Source organism: Danio rerio, chromosome 12 (assembly GCF_052040795.2).
Source record: "Danio rerio strain M-AB ecotype USA chromosome 12, GRCz13ab, whole genome shotgun sequence".
In the NCBI taxonomy this organism is placed as follows: Eukaryota; Metazoa; Chordata; class Actinopteri; order Cypriniformes; family Danionidae; genus Danio; species Danio rerio.
The window spans coordinates 22,190,445-22,208,768 of record NC_141032.1 but is presented as its reverse complement, the minus strand read 5'-3'; the positions used below and the strand labels follow the sequence as shown (position 1 = coordinate 22,208,768).

General features: G+C 35.5%; 1 protein-coding gene and 1 long non-coding RNA gene across 7 annotated transcripts in view; both read right to left on the bottom strand.

The window, feature by feature from the left end:
* The window catches only part of cpped1 (calcineurin-like phosphoesterase domain containing 1), a 72,157-nt gene that overhangs the window by 7,530 nt on the left and 46,303 nt on the right, over positions 1-18,324 (bottom strand).
* On the bottom strand, positions 1,904-7,921 carry LOC147834455 (uncharacterized). Its single transcript, XR_015504069.1, has 3 exons — positions 5,058-7,921; positions 2,389-4,516; positions 1,904-2,282 (listed from the first exon to the last, which is right to left on the bottom strand). It is a non-coding gene; the product is annotated as an uncharacterized LOC147834455 (long non-coding RNA).

The window sequence follows — 18,324 nt, the reverse complement described above, 5'->3', positions numbered from 1 at the left end:
CAGTGGAAAATAATTAAAATATTGTGTATGACTCCTATGAGCTTGGACAACTGCATCCATACATCTCTGCAATGACTCAAATAAGTTGTTAATAAAGTCATCTGGAATAGCAAAGAAAACATTCCCACTCCCAGAGTTCATCAAGATTCATCTTCAATGCCTCCTCCATCTTACCCCAGACATGCTCAATAATGTTAATGTCTAGTGACTGGGCTGGCCAATCCTGGAGCAGCCTGACTTTCTTTGCTTTCAGGAACTTGTTACAGGACTATCCTGCTGAAGACACTGCCCTTTCCTGTGGTTTGTAATGTAATGAGCAACACAAATGTCTTGATACCTCAGGTTGGTGATGTTGCTATCCACTCTGCAGATCTCTCACACAGTCCCATACTAAATGTAACCCCAAACCATGATTCTTTCCTTCACCAAACTTGACTGATTTCTGTGAGAATCTTGGGTCCATGCAGGTTCCAACAGGTCTTCTGCAGTATTTGTGATGATTGGAAAGCAGTTCAACAGATGAATCATCGGAAAATCTGCCACTAGAAGTCAAGATATTTTTTGTTGCTCTTACAACTGAGATCAACGACAAGAATTTTGAACATTAAAATCCAATATTTTTGTTAAATTTACAAGCTCAAAATTTAGAAGTGTTAAATTAAATTATCAATAAGACCTATTTTACAAACCAAAAATATTTAAAAATGTCCTTATGGTAATTTAATATTATATTAAACAGCTTATAAAACAGTTCCTACAACAAAAACGTTGTGGTTTTTGTTTTTAATCTTAATAATATAATAGAGATTTACTGCTATTTTATCTCTTAATAATGTGTGTGTTTTTTGACAGCATCTCAGCACGCTTGCAGTCTCAGCTTTTCTGGATTGTGATTTTTGGCTATGAGTGCATCAGTGTGTCCATACGCCCACCAGTCCCGTAATCAGCCTGATTAATAAGCTGTGGTCTCTTAACAACAAACACTGCTGTGTTGGATTTAGTTGTGGAGATTTGCAAGTAAAGTCAGTAGTTTGTATAATGACGTCCATCTAAAAACAATCAAATGCGCCCTGCCACTGAGAATTCTCAAATTATACACTAATACCAATAAACATGGAGTGTTTTCACATGATGTTCCTCCTGAATCTTGTCCACTGCTCACAGCAAGTTACTTCCATTTTGTAGATCCATTTGAGAAAATCCCATTTATCCGCTTGTTAATTAATGGGCTCATTACTGCAAGAATAGTAGTATCTGGGGATCAACATGCCTTTTGGCTGAGAGAGGTGAAATTTGCTGAGAGTGTGAGAGAATAGTACATACTAAAAATAAACATTCACATAAAATAAGCCAGAGATCTCATCCAATAAGGAGGTATGACGCTGTTCTGCGTTCGGTTCTCTGGAGACACTCTAAACGCGCTACTAGAGTCTCTCTCTTCCCAACCACAGAACTAACGGATCTGCCAGATTTGGATAATATGTAAATCCGCAGTCTCGTCTATTCAAACTACTCAGACTGCATTAACGGTTTAGTTTGAGGGTTGTGTGTGCGTGCGCGTGTGTTTCTGCTTGCTGTCATTAGGCCACTGGGATACATTATTCACATAACTCTGCCAGTAATCATTTGCATGACAGAAGGAAGTACAAAATGATTTTGTGCAAGGAGAGCATTGCTTATGCTGGTCATATATAGCACCCGCTTATCACTGCAGATCCTCTAAATGAGGGACAGAGTTTGCTGTGTGTTGTAATTATGATTTAATCCTAATATATATGAGAGCAACTATCATTGAGCTTGACGATTAATACTCATAATGTCATCAGGCAAACATATTTAGAAGGGATATATTATGTTCTTGCAAATGAAGATGTGTGGGTGTGTTTTTTTTTTTTTTGTTGTTAATTGGTAGTGATTAGTATTGGATATTTAATTGTTCATGTTCATTTAATTTTTGTATCTTCTTTGCTGTCATCAAGTGCTCACATAACCTTTACAGTTTTTCTTGTTTGCTTTGACCTGGTAAAAGAAACTAGGTTCCACTTCATTTTCATTATCATTATCCCAGCAGAGAAAAAGACAGGATTTGCAAATGTGTAAACCTTTTCTCATTGGGTTGAAACAATATTTTCCTCAACATTTTTTAAAACAGTTAACATGGAAGTCATTTAAGCAGTCCAAACTTCATTGTTTTAGCTATGGTAAACAAACAGAAACCATCTATTCCTAACCATTAGAAACTACCAAGATCAGTATGAATTCACAGAAGCACCGATTTGACACTCCTTCACACAAATCCTTAATTAGCAATCAGTCTGCAAACTTTAAAATAGTGGAAGGTCTGTGTTGTTCTGTGCCAGCAAAGATGGAGAAGGTCAATAGTAGTACTATGTCCTATACTCCCAATAGATTTGGCTGTATATTGGTTTATGTGTTTTCTCTAATATTTATAGCATTTTATTACTTTTGTCTGTTTTTTTAACAGTATTTCAGTTTCCAGCCACAGTTTGAAAAATGTCATGAATCCAATATAAATTTAATCAAAGCATTTCTTATTCTGGATCCAATTCTTAGCAAAAAGGCAAATTTGACAGCCCAAATAGAAAGACAACAATTGGCATTGGCAAAAGGGCTACAATGGCAAGCAATGGTGCACTGATTCACACTGAGCTCTGTATTTTGTAGTCCATTGTGTAATGATTAATTGAAAGAGCTCATATACTTGTTTGCAAGTTGTGTTGTCTGAAGGTTTTACCTGTTTTTATGTTTTTTAATCAGTTTTAATATTTGTTTTTATTTATTTATTTTTTTTACTTGTTTCTTTTATTCTTGTTTATGTAAAGCACTTTGAATTGCCACTGTGTATGAAATGTGCTATATAAATAAATTTGCCTTGAAGGTAAAACTAGCTTTTGTTGCATATTTTAAATGTTTTGACATGGTATGTGCGTTTTGCATGGTCATTTTGACCATGAGTGCCGCTGTTTAGGTCTGTGTGTTAACTGTTTTGAAAATGCGAAGTTTCAGTTGACGGCTGCATCAAAGCAATCACAAAAAACTGTAAAAACTATTTATTTAACAGTGCTGGAATTATTATTATTCTTTTTTTTCGCAAAACAAATGTCAAATAGTAGTTTGTTTATTTATTTTCTTATACTTTCTATTGTATATAGTTTCATAATTGTATGTGGTGTTTTATTATTTATTTATTATTTTATTTATGTCTGAGTTAATTTAATTAGACAAAACAATACTATTACTATAAGCTTTAAATATGTCATCATTCAATACGTGAAGCTATTTATCTGCTTATAATACAATATTATTCCTTATTGTTTTAAGCAGTTTGTGATGAAAACAAAGTTAAATAAGAAGAAAAACAATAGTAAATTGTTGCTTCACGACAAGTTACAATCTGAATAAAGTAAATAACGTTTCTATTAGGTCTGCAAGATTCTGAATAAATGGAGAGTCTTTTTTGTTTGTTTGTTTAAAATTTGTATTTTTACCACAATCCTGAATAGGATCTAAACAAAATATGTAATTTATTAAAGGTTCAAGAAAAGTAAATAGCAAATAGTAAAAGTAATAGAAATATTTCAAACAGTCAAATTATGTCACACATTAATCTATAATTCACATTTCAAAGTACTTCACAAGACCTATTTGCAATGTTTTTAATTGTGCTGATAAAAGGGAAAAATATTGTGGAATGTATTTACATTAAATGTATGCTACTTTAATGTGACTGCTGACTATATTATGGGGTGTGACGATCACTGCATCACCGCTGTTAACCACGATTATGTGGTTATTACCATCTGTCTTCATAGTTTATTTATTTTTGCAATTGAAACTTTCAGGATTGTGTAGAAAAACAGAATAAGCTAAATAAAAAGCATGATTCTGAATACATCTAAACAAATAAACCATGATTTTGGATAGATTTAATAAAAATAATATGTCATTAACTAAAGGTTCAAGAAAATATAGTAAATAGCATCATAGCATCATAAAAGTAATAGAAATATTTCAAACAGCAAATTACATCACACGTTGAACAAAAGGGCACATTTCAGAGCACTTCACAGGACCTATAAATATTATTTTCAATGTTTTTGCTATGTTCGAGCCTCGTCTGGATCAGTTGCCGTTTCTCTGTAGAGTTTGCATGTTCTCCTCGTGTTCGCGTGACTTTCCTCCGGGTGCTCCGGTTTCCCCCACAGTCCAAAGACATGTGGTACAAGTGAATTGGGTAGGCTAAATTGTCCCTAGTATATGTGTGTGAATGAGTGTGTATGGATGTTTCCCAGTGATGGTTGGGGCTGAAAGGGCATCCGCTGCGTAAAACATATGCTGGATAAGTTGGTGGTTCATTCCACTGTGGCGACCCCAGATTAATAAAGGGACTAAGCCATTAGTCTTAGTTTTTACTTGTTTTTAATGTGCTGATGAAGAAGACAATAGTGTGGAATGTATTTACATTAAATGTATGCTACCTTAATGTCCCTGTTGACTATATTTGAGGTGTGTGATGATAACCACATCACTGCATTACCGCCATGATGAGATTACAACCACGGTGATGTGGTTATTACTGTCATCATAATTTATTATTTACTTTCACTGGTGAAACTTTCAGAATTGTTTATAAATACAGAATAAACTAAATGAAAAGAATGATATGTTATTTGTTGTCTAAATCGCAGTCTGCAAAAGCATTAGAAGCATGTTGGAATCCACTTTTGCTTTTGAAAGGAAAAACACGGTTTGCGCTGTGCGCATGGTCTAACAGGGTTGTGCTTATTTTCTTAATGAGTTATGGGTGTGTTTTGAGCACAACATGCATTAAACCAAACAGAGTATCATCTTCCATTCCGTTTAAGGGTCAGTTGCGCCCTGCCATGGTGCATTCGCTATTTACATGCCAGACTTTGTAAGTAGAAAAACTAAACACTTCACTGGCGAGAAAAGTTAAACAGACCATCTGCAGTGCAAGGATAAAGAACGAGCCTCCTCCATGCAGACTCTTTACATTTTACCTCTTTACTTAACACGCTCTGTGCTTGACTTCAGACCAGTTTTTCGTTGGTCAATGGCGCGGTCTATTTTAGTTCTTCAAAATAGCAATGCGCCAACAATGCGCCTTAACACACCTTTATTTTAGACTAGCACGCCCATGAGTCCACAAAGTGGCGCAAATGGATTTGCTATTTAAACAACAATTAGGGTTGCGCTGGTCTGAAAATAATAACAAATTGCACCAAATACATCTTGCGCTTTGCTGCACCGGGTGTATGATAGGGCCCAAAAGGTTCAAGAAAATATAGTAAATAGCATATGATAAAATTAATAGAAATATTTCAAACAGTAAATTTGTATTAAATTCACTATATTTATATATATTTCAAACCGTTATTTGTTGCCTCTTATGAGTGTAATGATTTTTATTTGAAGCTTCAAGTTACATTCATAATGTGACACTATTTGTAACCACAGACATTAGCGTTTAAATCCCACCTATAACTGTTTATTTGTATTATAATTTCATTTCAGTAACCCAAAAATAACAATATGCAACTGAAATCACTAAGACTAAAGTTGGATTAGTAGTTGACGATACAAATGCAAATCTGAATGTCCCCAGTGACCGAATGAGTTCAAATGTTTATTAAACAGAGCTGAACTGCTCTAATTTAGGATTAAGATCATGTGTCTAAACCAAGATCTCAATCTTATAACAATTAATCATGTGGTTCCTGCAATCTCCACACTTAATCATGCGGTTCAACTATCTGCAATTCACCTTTAAACTAAATTCCCAATTAAAGACACAAGAAGTGAAGAAACACCAAGTGATAACTCAAGAACTGACCCTATTATTTTCCTTGATTCACTGTCAAGTTATAGTATCTTTTCAAGCCCTGAAACACATCTTATAATGATGCAAGACCTTGAGACACAAAAAAACAAAGCCCTGCCTTTCCTAAAGGATATCTGATAACAATGGGCACTCCATCACACTGTAACCTCCACAATACACGCCATCCTTCTTTGTCTGCCTGAAACAACATGCTTGCCAGCTTACCTTCAATTCTCAAGCAGATGACAAGTGTTCTGTTGATTAACCAAATCCCGCTAACATTTCAACTGGCATGTGCTGAATGAGAGCCTTAAGACAGCTGAAATAGCAGAGGAAACACTTGGCTTATCACTGCTAATTAACACGCCACAAGATAGCACCACTGGCACTGCGAGAAAAATTGAATAGTACTTTCAAATGAAATGGTTTTGCATTATAATACCAGGCAATGGGTGCTCAAAAACACCTTTTAAAATGGGCTTCTTTCTGCTTGTGTGTTTAGTGCGGTTGTCAACAGCACTAATGTAGATTTACCAATAAAGATGCAATCAAGGGTACTGACAAAGAACACAATCATAAAAACTTCACTTAGTATTGGGTCAATATTCAAAGCTCAAATGATTTATATAGCCTTATGCCGTTAGGGTAAAATGGATTTCTTTTGTGAGTATATGAGAGTATAATAAGCCTTCTGGTATTCCTATTCATGACATATCAAGTTGCCGTGAAATCTAAATAAAGTTTCTTTGATGTACTGTAAGTATCAGTATGTTAGTCTTAAGGAAATCTATAAGCTAGTGTGTTATAAACCAGTGACAAAACTTGTGTTAGGAACATATAAACATTGAAAGCTGTCAGTTTGTCACTTCCAGCAAAATGGATTGATTTTTTTTTTTTTACTTCAGTTTCTCATCAAGATCCAATCCCAATTCTACCCCTTAGCCCTTCCTCATTTTGTGCATTCACATGAAGGGGTAGGGTGTCCTAATTCTCTTTAGTTTGAAGGCATAGGGCTAGAGGGAAGGGGTAGAAAGCACTTGAAACTGAGGTATTTCAGAACCACACTCAAAACCACAGTACACAATCTACACCGGCAGAAAAGTTAAGTGGCAGGGAATGACCTTTTTACAGTGTCTGGTATAAAGTTAATGTTTTTTTCTTGTGTTTACATAGATGAATATGGCCACGGTGTAAATGCACATTACAGTGCTTGAGGAAAGTATTCATATTGTGTCACTTCATCCACATTTTTATTGCTACAGCCTTATTCCAAAATGGATTAAATTCAGTTATTTCATCAAAATTGTACACACAAATTCCAGGCGGGGAGTGGCTTCCGTCTGGCCTGTCTATCATATATACAGGCCTGAATGGTGGATTGCTGCACAGATAGTTGTCCTTCTCTAAGGTTCTCCTCTCTCCATAGAAGGAAGCTAGCGCTCTGACTAAGTGACCATCTGGTTATTGATCACCTTCTTGACTAAAGGCTGATTTATACTTCTGCGTCAAGTGCATATATGCTACGGCACAGCCTACGCATTGACGCATAGCCCTACACCATGGTTGTCGGCGTTGCCGATGCACACCTCTCAAAAAATGTGACTACACGTCGCAACGACGCTTAGTGCAAGATCTGTAATTGGTCAGCTTGGTAGTGTTGACAAGTCTGGGCGGGAGAGCTGCACCAGCCCGAAAGAGCTATTGTTTACAAGTGTGGAGTCCCGTGAAGGAGCTCCAGATGGATAGTTTGTTTTTGTGTTTACCTCATGGGTAAAGTTGTTGCATGTCCGCCGGTTCCTGCCTCAAAATGAGCGAGTTTGAGCCACTTTTACATTAAGGAAGAGTTCAGAAAAAAACAAAACACCAGCGAAGAAACTCGACAAAGAGGAACAATAACACCAACTGCCAACTAGCGTTTCTGAAGTGTCATTGCAGAACAACAGAAACAGCGCACAGATGCATAAATGCTACGCGCGTTGCATGTGCCATGGGTCACGCCGATCACATGACGCAGAAGTATAAACCAGGACCTGCTCCCCTAACACTCAGCTTAGATGGCCGGTCAGCTCTCGGAAGAGTCCTGGTGGTTCCAAACATCTTCTACTTACAGATGATGGAGGCCACTGTGCTCATTGAAACTTTCAGAGATTCAGAATTTTTTCTGTAACTTTTCCCAGACTTGTGCCTCGAGACAATCCAGTCTCTGAGGTCTACAGACAATTCTTTATGATAACATGATATCCTTGCCTTCAGTGATTTCCTGGAGATAAATACCAAAAAAAAGAATAATGCAACTAGAATCACTACAGCAGTTGCCATTGTTGATCTCAAATGAAGCAAGAGATTGTGATGACAGATGACGTTTGCAGGTGTTGTAGTGGTGTCCCATTTCTAAGGGGTATATTTTGAAGCCCTTCCCCTTGCCCTTTGAAACAGAGTATGAAGAGGAAAGGGTACAAAATTGTAATTGGGTTTGGGCCCAAATCTTCTGCCCAGTCAAATGCTCTGACATGTCCCACCCCTGTCAAAACACCATTGCTATATGCACTTGAGCTCAATCACTCATTATTGGCAATGCTATGATAAAATCGAAGCACTACTAACTGTTTATTAAGGGGAGGAGCACTTTCAATACACTTCACAGGACCTTTAAATATTATTAGCATTTTTAATTTGTGCTGATAAAGGGAAAAAATAGTGTGGGATGTCTTTACATTAAATGTTTATTACTTTAATGTCCCTGTTGACTATATTATATAAAACTATATTTCATTAAACTTTTGTCTGACATTTTTCCTATAGGAATGCAAATTTTGAAGAAACGTGAGTAAAGTCTGCAAAGGCTGTTATGTTAATGTTAATTGAAGAAAACAATCTGGAAAGAAAAAAAAGTCTCATTTAAAGTGCTCCTTTTCTGCTTTTTCAGATTTCACCTTTCATCTAGTGTGTGCAGCCGTTTGTGAAAATTTCAAAGATTAAAGTACAGCAAAAAACAGTTATTATCTCCTAAAAGCAAGGAACAACTCTGAACTCCCTGACACTATTCTTCAGCAATTCCTTTGTTTTGGTTTGTTTGTGTTGTTAACATGTCAAGAAGACACAATTTTCTGTGCTATAAAAGCAAAATGTCAGTACATGCATTTCCTAAGGATAATGTCTGGTTTGAATTTATAAAACCAAAATCATTAATACAGGTTAAGGAATTTTCAAGAGATAAAACATTTATGTTTGGAAATATACTGATATTAGGGTTGTCACCAACCGGTACCAAAAGTTTTAAACGTCCATTTCCTGCTATCATTCGAGAGCAGTTGAGCCCGTCCTTAAATACAGCTGAAGTGACTGTGATTGGTCGTAAAGGTCATCAGATCACCAAACTCACCACTGTTTACTGGGTGTCACCAAAGACTATAGAATACACAAGACATGTCACTTGTATAGTTTTGATTAGGGAAAAGTGTAACGGTCATATGGTGAAAGAAGCCCAGCTTTCTAGTACAGGAGCCAATCAGCGATTACTATAGACTGAGGATTCTCCAGAGGAAGGGCTCGGACTAGATTTTCTGTAGATTTTGTCCGATTTGAACATTAAGAAATTAAACCAAAAAGACAATTGGAGTTTCTCTATATTCGATCAGCTGGTTTGTCTATAAGCTGACATTCGCTGATGAATCTTGTCTTTAAAATGCTCCAGTGTCTGTGTTACTCTCAATGAAACAGTGATGAGTTGGTGAATTGATGACCTTTGCCCAACAGCACTGAAATTTTTGAGGGAAAAGGACATTTTTTTAAAATTTCACTATTAATTGTTATTTCGATCGATTGGTAGAGCAATACGCAAATATCTTTACAAACGAAAAATAATTTAAAAATTTAAATGTTACAAAAACTATTATTTTCTATCCTACATAAACATAAAAACCACCGCCTCCATTGCTTCTTCATCTCAGGGGCTTTTTTAGTTTATTCATGACAATTTGCTTTTGTATAATGTTGTTATTAGTAGTAGTATTATTTATTATATGCATATTTATATTTGTTTTATTAAAAAACTAGCTTAGATTTGCCCACCTATCAGAATTCTGACCATTTGGGGCATAGCATGTGTATTTGTAAATAATTTTTGAGCACACTTCATTATTATTGTTCATTTATTTGTTTGATCGAAATTAGAACTGAATTTAGAAATAGTTTTCTTTGCACTCAATAAACAAAATAAATTTTGTATAGGCTAATGGATGTCTGTGCATACAACACATTTCCTTATCCATGAGAGTGAAAGTGAAAGTAAAGAATAAGGAGGCTTATCTCTCATTACTGCGCTGTAGATGGTCTGTTTAATCGTTTTCTCTCTACTGAAGCATTCAGTTTTTCCACTTACAAAGTCTGCCGTTTAAATAGCAAATGCGCTATGGTGCGACGCAACTGACTCTTAAAGGGAATGGGAGATGAAATTCTGATTGGTTTATTCTCAAAACACACCTATAACTCATTAGGAGAATAAGCTCAACCCTGTTAGACCATGCGGCATTTCCTATGTGTGTTTGGTTTTTTTAAATTGGGGACTACAAAGTATCGCACCAGCACATGTGAAAAACATTGATATTAATTTATAATTTATAAAATTGGTTAATTGAAAAAAAAAAATTTATATATATATATATAATGGTCGAATCCGAAAGCTCTAATTGTGGCAGGGTGCGCAATGTGTGGCTTCTTGGTGAGTGATGCATTTAAAGATATTATTCCAGCTAAGTTTTATTTTATTTTATTTGTCGAGCGTAATTATTTAACTGCATATCAGGAGACCGTGGCTATCCACAAAAGACCTGGCGGTTAACCCGCTCAACAACCCACAAACTGACCAAGAGCGCAGATGCAATGATGTTGCGATTGTAGAGCGAGCAATTGGGCAGCTGAAATGGCGGTGGCACTGCCTTGATAAGAGCGGAGGGGTGCTGCTTTACCGCCCTAACAAAGTGTTCCTCTAATACATCTGTGTCTCCCACAGACACGGATACTACTCCAGACAGCAAAGTGTCGCCCACAATTGAGGTAACTCTGTCCTCAAGGGGTTCTAGTTCAGCATCCCCTGTTTTCCCGCCTGTTCGGTCCACCCTTTGACAGTGCGCTGCTGTTCTCCTCCTAACCTGCACCTTTACATCAGACGATTTCTTTTTTAATTCACTCACAGTTCGATGTTAAGACCCCACTGCGTTAACCACATCAGCTAAATTCTCCCACTCTATTTTTTTTTCTTTTGTTATTAAATCAAGAGGACAAACTTGCAAAAAATAGTTTTTTTTTTCCGGTCTACCTCTGATAGAAGCACCTCCAATTCATATTCTGTGAAGTTTCTCTCCTTGCTTGCTTTTGCCATTGCTTTTTTGTTTGGTTTTGCCAACCGGAGTCAGTACCATATTTATATGGGGAAGGCAGCAGGATAGGGTTTTGCACTCATGCACGTCCGCTCAGTTTTACGTTAATTCGAATGTTCAAAGAGAATATGCATGAGATTCAGAGTACGCAGTGTTTTTATACATTTGATTTTTTTACTGCGTACACACAGACTCTTTTATTTTTAAGTATAATTGGTTAATTTAAAATCACAAATTTCAAGCTTTGTTGATATTTTTTGTTTTTTTTGAGATTCCAGTGCGTTTGTTGACCACCAAACTGTCGTAAAAGCACATGTCTGGTCCGAGCCCCTCCCCCAGAGAAACGCCAGTCTATAACCATTGATGATTGGCACCTGTACTAGCAGGTAGGGCTTCATTCACCATATTGACCGTTACATTTTTCCTCATTCAAAACTTTATGGGTGACACGTGTAGTGTATTCTATAGGACTTTGACTATATAAAGTATAATACAATTTACTATTAGATTATTTAAAAAATACTGTAGTAGTATCTACTATAAACCACTATAGTATTTTTTCACGTGCGTATTCAAGGACTTTCTGCAAAGTTCTACACTTCTGTGCAGGTCTGACTAGAATCAAACCATCTCTACGCTCATCAATCTATAAATCTGCACAGAATCAGTAAATTCCGAGTTTCAGTAAAGGTGTGCTTACCCTGTTTCCCAACCCTGATGTTACACACTATTATTTATTATTAAAGCTAGGGTAGGCAATAGAAAGCTAGCTTTGAAAGCATAAGATTCCACATTTTATTTCAAAGGTCTCTCCAAAGCCACATGCACACAAACGGCAATTGCAGGGGGGAGGGGGGGGGGGTGTACTTGTCAGATAAGTTACAAGTTACATTATGTAGAAGGTAGTAGTTACCGTTTAATGTAACTATGTAACTGTTCTTTTCTAAATGTAAAAAGGAAAAGAGTGATTTAATAGTTGATCAATTTAATTAATGATTCATATCAGGATGTCAAAAGACTTTCAAATCAGGTTAATAATAATAAAGAAATCTGGATAAACCTTAGCTTAACATTGCTGTTCACAAATAGAAAGTACAGACAGCTAATTTGGGCATTAGAGTTGAACAGTATCCAACTACTGTGTCAGTGCAGCACAGGAACACGGGTCCAGAAACAGCCCTGGATATCAGCAACTGTGCATGTATTCATTACAAAAACCACCCACTGTACAAACCTCAAAGCTAATAGACGTGTGGAATGATCAGCATGTTTTCCTGCAAGGAAGAAGTCTCAAAAGGAAAAAAAATCTCTTCTCACAGCCCCACTCCCTTTTAGAAAAACCGATTTAACTCATACAAATATAATTTGCAGCATGATATTAAATCTTTGAGCTGAAGGAGGCCTGAAAAATGATTTTGTGGGCAGTGGCTGTGTTTTCCTCTGACAGTGATCTCTGATCTCCAAGAGGATTGGCTTTTTTTTTTTCTAAACAAATTGCTTAGGTTTGCATTCCTCATGAAAATTAGAGGAAATTAGAATATGGAAATGAAGATAATGGGGTTTGAAAGCATGTAAAAGCCCCTCTCTGCCAAGCATTTCCAAGAGAATACTTTGATGGAAAAAAGAAGACATTGACATTCGGTGTCAATTGAATATCTTGATGTCAAAACGACATCAAATTGACATCTAACATTGGTGTCAAAAATCGATTACAGGACAACCATTTAATCGACTTTTGACATTTTTTATGCCAACGAGTATGTTTACATGGACACCAATAATCAGAAGACCAAAGACATGCGCTATAGGTGAATTGGGTAAGCTAATTACCTTAATTTTTTTCTAAAGTCATAATAGAACTAAACAGAAATCGATTTAAGACATGTGGAGTTTGCAGATTTTAGGAGAGGGGTGTGGATGCAGACCTGGTGAAGTGCAATCTGAGCTGCATCCATTGCTTTTTAATGCGCTCACCTGCATCACTGAGATATGCAGTCTCAGCTTTCATCATCAAGGCTGCATCCAGATACTATGCAGGGTTTCTGCAGGTTTCACCAAGTTAAATTTAAGACTTTTTAAGACATTTTTAAGATCATTATAAAATAAATTTTAGACTTATACAGGGCTAAAAATAAAGTTATTTTTTTCTCGAATATTCCAGTTAGAAAAGATTTTTACTAGCCCTATCAAAACGATTAAAATTTAATACATTTAATAGTACAATATTAATAATTTAGTTTGAATACTTTTTATTGATTTTCAAATATCCATTCACAAACCCTATAACTCTTACCAAGAAAAGAACAAAATGTAGCTGTCAATTACTTTAGTCTACAATAATAATAATAATAATAATAATGATAATTTAATAATAAAATTAAAAGTCAGGTCAGTATCCGTGGCAGTAAATAAATAGATAACTTTTAATTTTAAATGCTTCTGTAAGGAAAGTAAATAAATGATAATTTTAAATAAAAAGTTAAAGTTTTATTGAGATGGATTGTTGGTGATTTTATGGGTTTTAAAGTCCAGATTGGGTAGCTTTACATGAACAAAGAAAAATTAAAACCTGTTAAAAAAGGATATAAGAACAACAACAAAATTTTTTTTGTAGATTTAAGATTTTTTAAGGCGTAAATTATTACTGCTATTATTATTGCTATTATTTTTGTCACATTATTGAAGTGCAGTAAAGACATTTAAACACCTTAAACATTTTTATATTATAATACTTTGCTGGTCAAAGGGGCATCGATGTGTGGATTTCCAATGAACATCAAGTTTTTGCCATCAAATTGATTAGCATATATGGCTTTTTTTGATGCTGTTTTGAGAACCCGCTGGGATGCACAACACACTATTCCTTTTCCATAAACACACAGCATGCATAAAACTAGCAATGACTAGTCTCTTATATTAAAGACAGCACTTTTTTCACGACTAAAGGGATTTCATCTTTTTGCATTGCCCATTTTTAAATTGATTTTTAATATCAATGCACCATGATGCATGTCTCTGGCCATACAAAGATCAATACATATTGTATCTTCTGAACACTAACCTTTGCAACAAAGGAAGATCTGTATTTATTGTTCCCTTATGGCAAACATAGCCCTCAACCAAGTGGATTTACTTTTTGTTACTTTTACTTAGAGCACAGAAGCTTTTCTTAATGGTTTCTGCTACAATGACTATGATGTTTACCTGAAAATAAATGGAGAGTGAATCAATTGGACACGTTTAGAGATGCATATCATTTGATAACATCTTTGTGTAGAAATTAATACTGCATTCAGACTCTGCATATTAATAGTGGAAATCTTTATTTAAGTGAAGGGACTGCAAACCCCAAAAATGCTCATTAGATACCAACATGAGAATACAGTAGTGAGTAATGTATGCTGTGTCCAAAGCAGCTGTTAAATAAAACAATATCCGCTCTGACCTGCTTTGAGTTCTATAATCAATAATTAACCCATGCCTCTTATAGAGTGAGTCCACACGCATAATAAAAAGTGTATGGACAACTTGCATATTTCTCTGTAAAGCTTTTATTATACATCCGGTAAAAGCACTCCAGGGTACTCACAGCATAATTAAACAGCCACAGGCAAGATAAAGGCATTATTTCAGCATGTGGCCATAAATGGCATCTACTGTAGCATTCTTAAACCAATTTGGTGAAATTCTGTGTCCAAATAAATAGATAATTAAATGGAAATTTCAGAAATATTGAGAAATAAAATATAGCCATTCAATACAATAATTTAAAATGAATTTAGATCATACACTCAAAGAATTATTTTTTCAGCTTTTTTAAACTACTTATTTAAAATGAGCTGAAACAGCATGATTTGTGAATATTTTTTTTGGGGGGGGGGAGGAGGGGGCTCAATTGTTTTATGTTCAATACACTTAAATTTGTTAACTTAAATTGATTTGTGTTGGTGACAACATGAATGAATTGTGTGGAACCCTGCATTTTTTTACAGTGTATTAATGATAAGATTAATATTAACAATTTTATTTAACGTTTGTATTATTTGATTCTTTACCTATGTTTTCATTTAAACCTTTTTTAGGAATGAGAACCAATTTGCTGAATAAAAACTAATATTATTTTTGAACAAACAGTTTATTCTCTACTAAAACTATTGTTTGACTTAATAATATAACAGTATTGAAAAGCAGACTTTTGTGTTTATGCTTTTACAGTGCAAACAAAAAAATGTCAATATTTGCTGTTGTCTTCAATATAATACCATTTGAATCACTGTTGTCTTCGAGGCAAAAAAAAAGAAACTATATTTTTATTAAGAATTAAAAAACAATAAAAAAAGACATAACAATAACAATGTCGCGCTCTAACACTTACAGATCTAAGGAGAACATTCACTATCACCCAGACTACAAACCTGTCATCAACCACAAATCCTGTCATGCACCACCCACCCACCCACAACACACCCACACACACACACACCCACACACCCACCCACACCCACACCCACACACCCACCCACACACACACACACACCTGTACCAGTTCTCCTTTGATTACTCACACACTGCTATAACTGAATGTGTCTAGAATATCGAAAACAAAACCAACTTAACCACGCTCATTTCTGGCGCCCCCCTGGATGTACAGCTCCCTTAGCATTAGCCTATGCTGCCTATGCTAAGGGCTAGCCCTGAGTTGGCTCCTGAGTATTGTAAATAAACACACTCACCTTCCTTGTGAAAGAGTGCATAGGAGATAAATGACGTCAATACAAAATAACCGGTTATGATTATTACAGAATTAATACCGAATTTTCCACGTCTGCATCGTGGTGCACCGAAGAAACAATTCATTTTGACACCCCTAGCACACACACACACAGACTAGGCTGAGTCTTGTTTAGTTTTCATCACAAAGTGTTTTCCTTGTTTTTCCTTTCTGTGTTTGACCCTTGCCTTGTTTTATTGTTTAACCCGCTGACCGCCTATCTGCCTGTTACCTAAAGACTTTCAGATTTCCCTGCATGTTCGTGTTTGTGCCTGTCTTTGAAAATTGCCTGTCTGACTACTCTAAATAAAGCTACATGTGGATCCTCTCTCCAATGTTACCCGACTCCCTTGTAGTTACAAACAAAATACATATTTGAGAAAATATGCTGGAATTAGTATTACTAATGTGGTTATATGTGAAAATGCTAAATCTTTTCTTATTTTTTTTATATGAATATTTCATTTAGATTTTGTTACATGTAAGTAATTATTTATGATTTGGCTTTATTTAAAAAAATATGTCATATTTATTGTTTACATTTAGGTTTTATTTATTTCATTTTTATATCACATTAAAATAAAATAACATATTTTAATGTGTCATATTTTTAACATATTGCAATGTGGTATGGCTGAATTACCAAACTATACTTTTATATTATATTATATTATATTATATTATATTATATTATATTATATTATATTATATTATATTATATTATATTATATTTTTTATTTTATTTTACTTTATTTTATTTTATAATTATTTTCATAAGTCGTGTGCTGCAGACCTCTTGGCCAGGTCACCCTTGAAAATGAAATCTTAAGAGAACATAAAACATTTTGGTATTACTTTAGTGTAAGTATTAATTTTCACTATTAACTAGTGGCTTATTTTACTGAATAAAATGATGCAAAACTGTTGCAAACAATTCATCTGTTGAATTTAAACAAACAAATTACATTTAGTAATGTTCAACTTATATTTTTGTTTCAATTTAGCACAAATAAATTGTTTACAACCACTTAACATAATTATTTTAGTAAATCCAAGAAATCATCTTTGAATATTTTTTTCAGTGTACCTGCCTATAAATAAGGGTGCAGTAGGGGATTGTCTTAAAATGGGTAAAATTCTCTTCACATTCCGATAGTACTGGATAAAGTAAATGGTCTAAATGTATTTATATGTATTTTTATATTCTGGGTAAGGCATAAGACTAAAAATGTTTATAGAAAAATCTAATAAAAATAGTTGGGCCGTCAAATAACTCAATTATGACAGCAAATCTGTCAACAAATTTAAATTTGTATTTCTGCACAGCCTGTCACACGGACAGAATCATCATTTGCGCATTCACAAGAAGCATGGACAACTACAGCTAACAGAGAGTGACATCAGGTAAACTCAGTAAGCATCAACCTGAAATTCTTTCTGAAATACCAACGTGGCCTTGTATCCATGAAAAGAAAGATTGTTTTTTAAAAGGGCAGAATCAGAACTCTTCTAAATTCTGAATCAATATCGTTACTTTAGTGCACTGAAGGCAAATAACGTTATGCAGTTCAAAACCACAATCAGAAGCATGACACCATGGCTAAAAGTAATACTTTTTAGACAGGTGTGTTTTAAAGAGCCCATGTTATACATGAAATAAGGTCATATCTTGGTTGTAAGGGTCTCCAACAACAGTCTAATATGCATGCAAGGTCAAAAAACACTTTCATGGTCTTATAATCTGCATTTATTTTTATCTAATTATCCCAGCGACTCCTGTATGAATCGTCCAGTGATTCATTTGTTCCCAAACCCCTCCTTAGCGCGAAGCTAATCTGCGCTGATTGGGCCGATGACAGTCTGTCGCGATTGGTCGACTGCCTTCAGTCAGAGAGGGAAATGGCCAATAGCTAATCAGCAATTTAAAAAGTAATCACAGTTCATACACGCTCGATAGTGTAGGCGTGGACTTTAGCTGCCACACTATGGCGAGTGGATAGTGCCACGGATAACCGAACGAAGGAGACAGTCGTGTACTCGCCATACCACACACACACAAAAACACACACACACCTCCGGATGACAACGCTCCCGCTTCAGCCCGCACCCGCCAGGTTTTAGCCTGAGAACCCGCTCCGTTTTCTGCCCGCCGCGCCCGGTCCCGCTAGAGCGGAGAACACAACCAAATATCACCCAGTATACAGTCCAGACAGCCAAGCTGTCTGTATATTAAACACACACACAGCACAAAGTACACAAAGCTCGTTCGTTCGTTCGCTCTCTCTCTCGCTCTCTCTCTCTCTCTCTCTCTC